Source organism: Sander lucioperca, chromosome 6 (assembly GCF_008315115.2).
Source record: "Sander lucioperca isolate FBNREF2018 chromosome 6, SLUC_FBN_1.2, whole genome shotgun sequence".
NCBI lineage: Eukaryota > Metazoa > Chordata > Actinopteri > Perciformes > Percidae > Sander > Sander lucioperca.
The window spans coordinates 17,326,651-17,339,968 of NC_050178.1; the positions used below are offsets into that span (position 1 = coordinate 17,326,651).

At 40.9% G+C, this 13,318-nt stretch overlaps 1 protein-coding gene and 1 long non-coding RNA gene across 3 annotated transcripts in view; one reads left to right on the forward strand and one right to left on the reverse strand.

Annotated features, from left to right (window-relative positions):
* LOC116034499 overlaps window positions 1-1,592 on the forward strand; it is a 12,207-nt gene extending 10,615 nt beyond the window's left edge. The window contains exon 3 of the long non-coding RNA XR_004101118.2: window positions 1,581-1,592. This is a non-coding gene — a long non-coding RNA (uncharacterized LOC116034499). The remainder of the gene's footprint in view (window positions 1-1,580) is intronic.
* Window positions 1-13,318, reverse strand: part of ptprga (protein tyrosine phosphatase receptor type Ga) — a 511,734-nt gene that overhangs the window by 324,367 nt on the left and 174,049 nt on the right. The window lies entirely within an intron of this gene.

Here is a 13,318-nt window from a genome sequence, read left to right on the forward strand (position 1 = left end):
ACGGTTAAATTTTGTCCACAAAATATGAGCGTTTTGCCGTGACGAAAGTTAAGATCGGGCACCAAAATGACTAGTTAAGATTAGGAAAAGATTGTGGTTTGGATTAAAATACTCCCAAAGAACAAGCATTTCCTGGGGGAAAGGCTTTAGTTTTCCCCAAGAAGTGAACTCCGCTCTCTGGCTGGAAAGTCATGCAAGTCAACCCATCCACCCTGACCTCCTCCCTACGCAGCCAGACGCATTCTTATACAGGGGCCGTCAATGTAGTGAATACAGCAAACAAAAACGTGGAATGCTTCAGAATTACAGTGCTTATCTTTTCGTAGCTTTTTGAACGAAGGGTTCAAGAGAACAGGCTGATATAAACATAATCCTAGAAGGCAAGGTTGCATTGGAAATCAAAACTATCTCCGTTTTCTATAATCATCATCTTGTAACTGAAAGATTTGTCACCCTTTTATCTTTTTAAGTCATTAACAGCTAATCTTCTATTATGTCATTTAGTCACATATTATATTATGTAACCTATATATGATATTAAGATGATTTAGTTAACTAGGAGAAACTAAGTTAGGATAATGGCTTACTAAATAACATCTGTAAGACATAGTGCAATATGGTTGTAAATTATATATATTTATTATTATTATTATTATTATTATTATTATAAGTCATAATTAAGAGATCCATGTCATAATTCTAACATACTTGTGAAAGTTTTTATATTTATCACTCCTCACTTCGTGATAGGAAATGATGTCCATACCCATCAGTCTCTGCTTGCAGTGGGAAACAAGTTATAAGACATTAGAAGTGAGTTACAACATATCAGAGTAATCATGGCTGCTGAAACGCTTCCAGAACAAATAACATCAAGATGCGATGAGCTGCATAGGCAGAAATATCTGCACAGACACTTAGACTAATTTAGATTTAGCAGCACTGCATTATGAATGCTCCCGAGTCCAAATGGGTACATGGTTACAGTAAATGTTTATGTGGGTCTTAAAGTGTTCTGTTAAGACCACTCACGATCAATAAAATCCATATGGTGTGCCTTGTAAAAGACAAACGCTGGCACCTAATGGCTTGGCGAAAACCTCCGGAGTTAATATGCATAATTGACCCGCTGCTGAAATCAAAAGGTACAAAAAGTGTTGCATGCACACAAAGGAAGCAACCTTTCAAGCTGTAAAGAACACATTTTACCTCAAGTAAATTATTGGCCATTCAGACTGTTTGCTAAAGAGGATGTCTTGAAAGACCTATGGAGTTTCTACTTACTTTAAAACGTGTATTTTGGTCGATCATTGTCTGACCTTTTTCACAATACTTATGAGAGGGAACAAACGACATAGCGTGCGGTCAGTTTTGCAAAATTGAATATCTATAGCCAAGGCTGTCATTTCAACACCCAAAATCCTCATCAAAAAGTTTATTTTTACAGGCTGTAAAGTGTCTGTACCTAATAGATTTTGATTTGGCTGTAGTATTTGGCAGCTTCATGTACTTGTGTTTGCCCTGGGGACAGAGTTCACACTGTTCCAGGCCACTGTCTCTGCTTAAAAGTAGAGCTGGAGATTTTTTAGCCCTTTTAAAGGCTAAATGCAATCCAAGCCCTGAGGGTGTTTCATCAAAGGGACTGTAATATCAAAGCAATATTTGTGAACAGCTGCAGTGATTTTGCAGGTATCCTCAGTGGCCATGATTTGCAGCTTCATTGCTCAGGTCTACATCCAGGGGCACGGCACAGGAACCTGGGAGCTCTGGGAATTCTCTGCCTCAGAGCAGCACGTGCATGCATTGGAGGGTAACACCTTCAAGGTCAAAGTTCATTCCCCTTGCTAATCAAAATAAAAAAAAATCTGCTTACTATTAAATACAAAAACAAGTCTAAATGAAAAAAAAAACATGAGCGTAGGGGGTTTCCTCTTTATTCCTCTTTTGGCATGAAATGTACACAATGTGTTTTTAATGATATTCTTATTTTATAATATAACTGACAGTAAACCGTGTACAGTAAAGAGATTTTTATGTCTTCAGATACAACACTTACACTTTGTGTCATGTCCCGCATCAACAATTAGTTTATGCTTTTTTAAATTTATTTTTAGTCAATATTTGTCACTTCCTGTTTTATGTTGAAGCTCGCACTGTCTCGTTTCAGGTCGCTTCATGTTCTTTAGCTGTGTTAGAAACCGTTCCCTCATTCACTCACTCACTATTCCCTATAGAGTGTTTATTAAATAGTGACCTATATAGGGAACAACCAAACCAGATTTTGGACACTACACTGAAAACCTTGTTGCGTCAGGAGATGTGTCGGTTATTTGTGCGATGGAGGCATCACGTAAACAAACTCAAACAAAAATACTTCTAATACGTCCCTAAAACAAACGGAGCGCTCAGGAGAATAGTAAAAGGTTGTATATATGTTGCATGTAACATTTCTAATGTTTAGAAACAAAAGCCTGCTCCGTTTTTCCTTTTCAGTTTTCGCGGTGACTTCTGCTTCTTCTTCACCTCCGGGAAAACACAACTGTGTTGCATTGTGGTATACGGGAGTCAAATGTAGGCTAAATCATATGCACATTCAGATTAGCTGTGCATTGTGGCGCCCACACTATAGAGTGCACTATTTCTGTGATAGGGAAAAGTTTTTCACACAGCTTTTGTCTGCTTTCCCATCTGTGAGATCACCTGCCATAATGGGTTTCACCTGTGTCTGATTGTCTCCCCGCCTCCCTCAGTATATATTCCCCCTTCTCACTGGACTTTGTTGCCAGATGGTTTTGTACCCCGGTGACGTTGGTCGCTCGACGGTGTTTTAAGCCCCCACCGTCAACTTCAAGGCAGCGCTGCGACCGTCGACTTCAGGCACCCAACCCTAACCTTAACCCTTACCCTAACCCTAACCCTTGCCTCAAGTGTCCTTCCTCGTGTTTCTTGTAGTTAAGGCTATTGTCTGTTTGTTGGCTCTGCCTTTGTCAGGTCATTTTGATGCCTCAGCCTAATCCTTTTGAACTCTGCCTGGTTTATGGATTTGAATTCGAGTCCATCCTGTGACAGACTTGACACTTTATCTGCATCATTGCTCAGATTTATCTATGATTTATCTATGATCTATGTTTCATCTCTACAGTCATCTCCTGGCCTTGCTGTGCCATAAAATATCTTGCCACTATGCGCTGTAACACATGTAATGCACTGCATTAAATCACAACAAAAAATGTTCAATGCATGGTTGTGCATTTTAACTTCTATGCTTTCAAATGAACAGCCCCCTTCGTTCTATCATAAGGATCTGTGCAATATTCACTTAAAGTGCCCATATTATGAAAAAAATCACTTTTTCTGGGATTTGGGGTGTTATTTTGTGTCTCTGGTGCTTCCACTCGCATACAAACTTGGAAAAAAACCATCCATGCTTTTTTGAGTGAGGTACGGGTTTCTGAATGTGTCCTGCCTTCAGTCTCCGGGTGAACTGTTCAAAATCTGCAGGGCTTGTTACGTCACTGACGCCGAAACGAGGTTGCTAACCGTAGCATGCTAGCGCTAGCATGCTAGCTCGTTCTGAATAGCAAAACACTGCTACAACACACAATAGTTCACCATAATCTACAAAAGAACTACTTACATGTCCCTATTCTGCAGGTATTCCACGCAAAGTTGGAAGTGTGCCCTCGTTTAACAAAGATGTTACAGCAGTGAGAAGTCTCACTCTGTAGCTAAAACAGAGACCTGAACACAGGGTGAAAAGAGGAGCTGCAGCAATGTGCAGTATAACAAAAATATGGTGTTTTTTGAAAATTAAACCATGGAAATCTATTCTGGTACAACCTCTAAATACAATTATGAACCTAAAAATTAGCATAATATGGCCACTTTAATAGCAGTTAATTTAAAATAATCACTCTGAAACTGCTACATTACTCATTGACTTATTCTAATAGCATATATAAACGAAGGCGGGGACCCGTGTAATTGCACCAAAAAAGATGTGTAATATTGCACTGACCTTGAAAAAAGTAAAACTGGACTTAATTAAAAACAACTTTAGACTACTTAATATTTGAGATGACTTAAATAGGGATGCACCAAATCCAGATTTTTCGGGTTCGGCCGAATTCTGAATCCACTGGTTAAGATTCTGCCGAATCCGAATACCGAATCCTACTCCCATCCTCAGACCATTAACACAGTAAATGGATTAATGAAGTAAACAACGTTAGCTAATGAGCAGCAGCGGGCCGTTTGGTCGCTCCGCTCCGCTCCCCTCCCACTGTAGGGAGACTAATTTGCCGAGAGAACAGCTGACAGCCCGGGAGAGGCACTGTCTGGTTAACACAAGTTTTTAGCTGTCACTGTCCTTCCTTTGTCGTACCTGAAGTTGCTGCTTTTTGGCTGCTGTCTGTAGATTCCTTCATGTACAAAATGGTTATGAAATACCAAAAAGAAAGACAGTATACTACATATGCAAAGGTATTGATTATCAGAATTTAAATTCTGAATATATCAGCTATGTCTGGCGTCACTGGGCCCTGGCTTGGAAGAGAAGGAAGAATAACCCTGCATGCAGACATTTGTAATTTAAATGCACTGCCAACTGCATTCTCAAGCATCTGCTGTCATTGACTCCCATTTCAAATCCAAAATGAAACAAGCTTGTTCCCAACATAGCATTACAAACCTTACTTGCATTGCTGTTTGTGCTATAAAATAGAACATTGTCCTATTTCTTTCCTTCTGTGTTGCAGCTAGCCAATCACTGCCCACTGTGACACCAAACACGGTGTCGTTTTGAAACTTCGGTGAAATTCAGTGAGGGCAGAAAGCTCATACTTGTGGTTTGCAGTGCGTTTCAGCCACATGTCTGCATGTAATGTAAGAAGCTGTGCAGAGGGTTGCAGTCATGCCACAAATAGCCATTTCTCTCTCTCTCCACCCAGAACAACCACCTGCCTAAACTCTATAAACTATAAAGTCCGTGGCCAGTCAGGGAAGATGAAAGAGTCGGAAAGAGAGAAAGTGAAGAAAAAGACTGTCACAACACTCCATGCCAGATTGCAGCGCTATCGGCTCACATTTTAATTGTCTAATCACACAAGCTACTGTTCATGATAGTGACTTCTCCTAAAACAGGCAAAGTGTGAATCTCAACCTATCTTCAAAGTGTGAAAGCGAGCTAATATCAGCTGATTGCCTCCCCTGGCAGGCAGACAGACAGGCAGAGGAAGGAAGGTGGCAGCGACATGCCAGAATGAACAAAGGGAAGAAAGATGGGAGGAAAAAGGAAACAGTGGACTTGTGAAATGGAAATCCAGTCAAGCCTGACTCCCCTTGGTCTCCAGTTACTATTTACAGCGATATCGTTCCTGCTACACTCCAAGCTCAAGTCCATGAATATTGCAACAGCCAGCAGTTTACTGTAATGTAGAAGACATCTCTCTCCGCCCGGAATCAACGGGGTTCGCAGCGATGCTTTAATGGGGTGAAAGGAAAAGGGAGCGAATGGTTAGCTGTTTCCTCGATGACCCCCGCCGTGTGCACCGCACACAGTAAAATGTACTTACAAAAGGTAAAGGAAAGGAAATAAGACAGGAAGACAGAATGCCTGGCAGCAAGAGAGGAGATGAATCATGAATAAAGGCATCCACAGCACAGTCACCACCCAGGGACGTCTTCGACCAAGTCCACCGCTGCTGGCTAACACCTTAACCTTTCATCATCTCAACTGTCCGGCACAAAGTGTGTGCTGTCAAGCCTCCACATGCAGGGAACCAGCTTGTGTGACAGTTTTGTTAAAAGAGGAGAAGGGGAAAGACAGAATCAAGGGTCCTAAGTCTTTCCATAGAATCTCTTTTATTTTACCCTTCTGAAGAGTTATCATCCAGGGCATAAAAAGTTCCCAGTAAGAGTTTCCTCTTGACACAGGCCGACTCATGACGCCACTGAGAGCAACTTTAAGTGAGATTTGCATAGTATATGTAATGGATGTGCACAACAACACTGACATATACTGTATGCAAGGTGTTGTATAGCAAATGTGGAATCTCAAATGTGGAACATTGCTGCAGTGTCATAGATTTCAGGTTGAGTTGCTAATGAAAAAATAAAGAAAATATGACTGCGACCAATGAAGAAGTCGGTTTTACTGTGAACAAATGAAGAGGTGCATTGGCGAAACAAGAGGTTATTCTTCATATTCCCATTTTGACCTATTTATTATTATTATTATTATTTACTTATTTATTTACATCTTCTTTCAATGCTCTCATTTTGCAACAATGGATAGTCTCACATCTCTCCACAGTGGCTATACTCACATTACGATAAGATAAATGCTAAGGTAAAAGTCAGAGTGGACCTTTCTGCTGTGGATGGCAATGCACTTTACGAGAGCTCACAGAGGCAATATTGTGCAAGGTTACATTTTATGGTGCAAATAACTAAAGGTACATGTAATGTATTATTGTAGCTTTTATCAAATAAATACCACCAAAAGCCAATTAAAGTCTGTACAATGTGTATGCATCTTAGTCAAGTTCATGGGGACAGTTGCAAGGACTTCTGTATTGGTTCTCTTAGTTAGTGAGGTCACAGTCGCTCCTCTGAGTGGCACATTTGATGGGCATGTTTCGGCCGAAACATCGTCAGAATAAATAAAGAAATGCATTTGGAGCCAGAGTGTGTGGCACTTTGTTTCTTACTTTCAAGTCTACTTCCAGTGATCAGCACCTAATGACAGCCCTTTGTGTCCATTACTTTTCTATTTTATATTAGATTTGACTGGCATCTACTAACAGTTGTGATATCCTACGATGCTACATGACATGACACATGTTGGGCTATTCCCTAACCTTTTTCACTGGTTTGGAAGCTGGCATTAGTACTATAGTACTATTTACTGTTCACTTGGAGCTCTTAGAAAGCTAGGACTGAAGCATCCATCTTTGGGTTTACAGGTTTATCCTTAATAGGCCAGTTAGGAACTCATAGACTTAAACATGCTTTATAAATACAGCCTCAAAACCATGAGAGGACAACAACTATTGAGGAGTCAAATGTGCTGATTGACCAAATGTTTGCCACTTTAATCATCCACAACTGGGTAAGAAAGGGGGGAAATGGAGAAAGCCTCTGAGTGGTCTCTCTCTTTGTAAATGAAAGTTAAAATGTGTTAGGTATTTCTGGGAAATGCATGACACAGGGAATTGGCTGGACGAGGGCGAGGGCCGGAGTTAAGATAAGAAACTTTATTGTCCCGTAGGAAATTTGTCTTGGGTAAGAAGCACTGACAACAGCTGCATACAAACACATGCTTTGTTTATCAATCATACACAGACAGTTTCGCAGACAGTACAGTACATGACAAAAAATAACAAGACAACAATGTACTTCAGGACAAGAAGTTATGAGGAGTTATGAATGCAAAACTGTGTCAATGAGTGACAAAGTTCCACCATTGGTCAGAGTCAGTGTGATGACGTGAGTGTTGGTGTTTCCCAACTGACCATTTCCCTTTCAAACTTTACTGGATTAACATAGGCTTCTACCTCCCCTACCGTCCATCATTCAGCTGATTAACTTCCTCAAGTCACGATGGATGTTGTTGCTGCTGCCACCCATTTCAACTGTATTAACCTGTGTGTGGTCTTCCCACCGACCATGTCTTCTCGGGTCAAAACCACTTTTTTCGATGACTTTGACACTTTTTCTGACATTTTTGTCCCTTTGTTTTGACACTTATTTGCAATGTTTTTGACACATTTTCTCACTTCCACTACCACTAACCAGAGATGGGGACTTGAGTCGCATTTAAGTCGCACAAACAGCTGACTTCACACTTGACTCGGACTCGACCCAAAAGACTTCAGACTTGACTCGGACTCGAGCTTCGAGACTTGTCAACAACCTGCTTTCATGCAATTATTGCTTTTTAAATCTAAATTTATTCATGTATTTCTATTTTCTTTTATTGCCACATATACGTTGGGGAAACATATGACGAGCTGCATGTCCCCTGCCCTTTGCCATAATGTGCAACGTAACGCATGTGCTATGCCCTATGTGCACACACTCAGAGTTGTGCCTTTTGTCATTAGTGTTGCTTTCAATAACGTCGTAAACAGTGGCAGTAAGCGAACAGCTAAATGCAAGGTGTGTGGCAACAGATCAACAACGTCAAACTTCATCAGGCATCTCAAAACGCATCCAGATAGGTCAGTCACTTGCTAATGTGAAAGAAACGTTACATTTAGCATATATCGTCACAGGTATCAAGCTAACCATCGCAAAGTGTTGTGCTTATACTGGGAACAGGCAAATTGTATCTTTATAGTTAGTAGTTGCTGAGACTCAGACATCCATGGCGCACAGGAGGCGGGACGCACGGATCCATCTCCCCAGGAACAAACGCTGTGTCGCTACTAAGTGAACAACATGTACCCGGTCCACCAAACACTGGGCCGTCTTGACTGTCTTAATTCTGCACATATTTCTGTTACTGTAGTCCTTTTTACTATTTCATTATTATATCCATGCGTGGTGCAGCGGATCCATGCGCACTGTCGCCTGCCGTGGAGACGCTGGGCTCACTAACCTCTCCTCATCTGAGTCGGATCTCCCTCGCGCTGGACTCAGTTTCAGTGAGCGTACTGACACTTAGAAAAGAAATGGCATTACATCAGTGAGTTCAAACTGCTTATTGTGCGTAATTTGGACTGAGATGCATGTTGTTCTGTAACTGGTGTGACGCTGCCCACTGTTCTCTTGATTTCCACTTCGACATTAGACATTTTTTTGAGGGAAATAGACGTTACATTTAGCATATATCGTCACAGGTAACAAGCTAACCATCACAAAGTGTTGTGCTAATGCTGGGAACAGGCAAATTGTAACTTTATAGTTGTATCCATATGATGTGACAGACTTAGGTTAATATTTCACCAGGTCCGAGGGCTAGAGGGATGTGTTAAGTAGACTCCATAATGTTATCCTACAACTGATTTTGATACTGTACTTATGGATGGTAGCTACAGGACATGCTTTGAATTCATAAGATTTAACAATACAGTGTTAGGGACAGATCAGATGGCCAGAGACTTGAGACTTGACTTGGACTCGAGCTCAAAGACTTGAGACTCGACTTTGACTTCCAAAAAATGACTTGTGAACATCTCTGCCACTATTACCAACTTCTAACCACTATAGTTTCTTATTTTTGGAATTCATGGTCAATAAACCTTGTGTATATGAAGTTATACCTAATTATTCAGTTAAAAAGGCTGAAATTAGGAATACTTTTCCTAAGACTTTCCGAGACTGGTGTACAGTATGTCAAAGTTTAGTTAGGATACCTTTAAACTATTTACATTTTTTTTCAAATGCTATAAAAAACACTCAAAATTCAAAGAAAGTAATGATCAGTAATTGTACTTGCGGAGAGCGTTGCAGGGAACCATCCATTTGTACCCATATTGTTGGGTAATATGGTTAAAAAGAAACTCATATTTCTGATATAGAGATTTTAAAAATGGGTCAAATTTGACCTGAAGACAACAGGAGGGTTAATGCACGGAGAGATTAGGCTACATACAGATGAACGAAACACCAAGGTGTGTGTGTGTGTGTGTGTGTATGTGTGTGTGGCCGGGCAAACATCGGCCTCTGCAGCAGCGACACTGGCCACAGCAGCAGTGATGTGAGGTAGTGAAACGGTTCAGAGAGGAGGAATCAAGCTAAATATTGAAATATTGGTAACAAACTATTGGTCACCCTCTACTCACAGCCCAGTCTCATGGCAGTTCGTGAAATGGTCACATTATTGAATCTATTGATTCATGTACTGAACACGTTAATGTCGTTATTTTCGTGTGGTGAGCACGAATTTTTAAAGTAATGTATTTCAATGGGAAGCATATTTCGTGATCACAGAACGATTATGGTAGCGAGTAGTATTGATAAGGTGAAAATCCACGCAGGGAGGTTGGTCGGGGTGGTGGATGGGTCAAACAACACAGGACTTTCACCCCGGAGATCGTGCCCCGCGTGTTGCAGTTCCTTTCCGCGTTATTCTCTTCCTAACCACAACCGTCCCGTTGTTGTCAGCATCTCCTGCGTGTGACGGTTTCTTTCCCCGTTCTTCTTTTCCTAACCACAACTGTCCCATTGTTGTGGCCGGTGTGTGGCATTTCATTTCCCTGTTGTGGCGTTTCATTTCCCCATTGTTGCGTCCCCCAGAACAGCCCAGTGTCATGGCAGTTCGTGAAATGGTCACGTTCAAAAATCGTGACCTGTACACGAATCAATAAATCAAAATAACGTGACCATTTCACAAACTGGCGTGAGACCGGGTTGCTACTCACAATAATATAAGTGATTACTATATATAAAATAAAAGTCCATCCCAAGTTGTATTCAGTGCACACTTTTTAATCAGTGCGCTCGCGTCGTGCACTTTATTTCCGTGCACCGATGCAAATCGGTGGATCTTCCCATCCTTAATTTATATCATATTTAATATGGCTTCCATATTGTTTATAATAGACTATCGTGTTGCAAGATTCGCTCACGAGAAAAGTACATGAGACACCAAAACAATCATGGTCTTGTCTGTTTAACAAAGTAACATTCATTACACAACACTTTAGATAAGTAATACAGAACAACAACTTGTTGAGAATAGCATGGTTACGTTGAAAAGCAGTCATCACTTACTTGTCTCTTTACCATGTCATGTGACATGCTATTTCAGTACACAACAAACAAATATTTAAATGTATTTGGAAAGATTTGTTTTGGTTAAGGGCTTGTGTTTGGGGATGTTTAATGATAAATATTTCAGGATTAAATAAGTTAAATACTAATATGGGTGCAAACAATGAACACAAGTGTTTTGTAAATATTTGATTGGTTCAAGTATTCTCTTCTGTATTCAGTACATGTAAACATGTCGTCGTTCTGACATCCTAGAAAACCTCCTACACTGTTTGAAAAAAACTTGAATACGATACATTTGCTGGAATCTGCTGATATTACTCAGACACTGAGTCATGTATACACCTTATTGTGTTTACTGTTATTATTATGGCAGTTTCCATGGTAGCACCCTCAATACTGGGGCACAGAGATGCATATGAAGCACATTCCAAATAAGATATTAACCAGTATTATAAATCATCCACAACACAGGATGAATTCAGTAAGTAGCGTCCCAGCAGCAGTAACACTTGATTTTAGACTGAATTTTACTGTCTATTGTTGATCTATTGTCTTAAGCGTTTATTTATGTTCAGTTTGAGTGTCTTTTTTTAGGACGACATTACTGTGTCTGGCTGCAGAGTGCCTCCTCTGACAGGCAATCAAACTGCTCTTATTTGGCCTATAAGTAGAAAACACTGAATGCTGTGAGCAATGTGGAGCAACCCACCGCAAATTCATTTTCTATGAGAGGCAAATTGCTCTAAAAGACAGGACTATAGGCAGCCTGGGACAGGCGTAGGGCTGCCTCTGAATGTTGAAGATTGAAATCATCAGTCGGAGACCTTTCAGTCGACTGAGATTCTTCAAGTTGAGCAGTTGTGTTGTTTTAGTTTTTAGTCAGTCAGTGTGCAGTATACTTCTGTGGACATTTCGGTACAGGCAGCTGCGGACGCGGACCCAGGGTGAGTCTCAGTGAGATGGAGGCATGGATGTAAAATAAGAACTGGATACAGCATTGGAGGCGGAGTCCCTTTCATTCCTATGTGAGTTGCTCAGTGGCGCATGAATCCAAAAAAGTTTAACTGATAAAATGACCTGTATAATCGGCACTGCTTCAGCACTGTGCGCCCCATAGAGTAGGCGGACTAGAGTCCTCCGCCGGCCAAGCCAGCTACTTCCGGTTTAGCGCTCCGCTAACTTGAATGGGGATTAAATGACCATGCAGCTCTTCTAGACTTTCCAAATGGTATTGGACCAAATGGATTAACTTCTGATAGTGAAACGAGTCATTTCGCAGGGGTTATGATCAAAACATATTATTTATTGATTTGGGGGCATCTCTTTCACCATGTTTATAGGAAATGACTGCATTCAGTGAGAGTGTACTGCTAAAGGTTTGTGGACCAATGTTAGGGTTAGGGTCAACCAATTCCAGCTTTTTTGAGACCTAGGAGTAAATTTTGGCATGGCGGAATATGGACTATATTTCTCTATAAGCTTTTGGTGTGAACAAAAATGAAGACAAAAAGTTGCATTTTAAGCACCTGTACTCAAAGATATTGAAAGTACATGTGGAAACTACCCTCAGGTGTTTGGAATTCATTGGCTATTAATTCAGCTAATGTAATGCTTGATCAGTCAGGCCACAGTTAACATGGATTGAGCATGAGGGTTAATGGTTTTAGGCTGGCCCCCGAATGCCTTGCATGTGGTGATGCAGGTTCCTGGGTCGGATCAGAGTAAGTGGACGGTAAAAAATAGCTGGCGACCACATGGCTCTTGGCGGTAAGAGCGAAAAGGCCGGATATGGTGTGACACCCCAGCCATCCATCATTCGGCAGGAGAGAGGGGAAGCCCTAACTACCCATAAATCATCTTCCTGGAACACAGAGAGTCGATGGTGACATAGCACTTTAGTCTTTGCTTACAGAGTAAGACCAACATCCCCAATCTGTTAGAAATATATTTCCCCTTTGAATTTTGAGAGTATTTTTACATTTAGAGTTTATTCACAGTCACCTCTTTGTACAATACATAAGTTGAATATATTCAAAGGGTCATCAATCCATCTATTATTTACAGTTTACCCACTTTTCCTGTCCATGGTTGGCTGGAGCATATCCCAGCTCACAGTGGGCAAAAGCCAGAACACCTTTCACATGGCTGGCACACACACACACACACACACACACACACACACACACACACACACACACACACACACACACACACACACACACAGATAGAGAGAGAAGCATTCACAAGCAAATTGACATGCATGCCTTTGGACTGTAGAAGGAACCCAGAGCACCAGAAGGAAACATGCAAACTCCTCAGAGAGGGGCCTGAACCCAGGACCTTCTAGCTCGGAGTCCACAGTGACAGTGCTAACTACTAAGTCTCCATCAGTGGAGGAAGAAGTATTCAGGTGAAAAATACCTTTGTCCTGCATTGAAAATGTTACTTAAGTAAAAGTATGTGAGTATTATCTGGAAAATGTACTTAAAGTATTACAAGTAAAAATCCTCCCATTTTAGAAACTGGAAACGATCCAAACAGTTGTGTGTTTAATGATCTAATCATTTCAGCTGGACTTGTAGGCCGTTAAATTGTT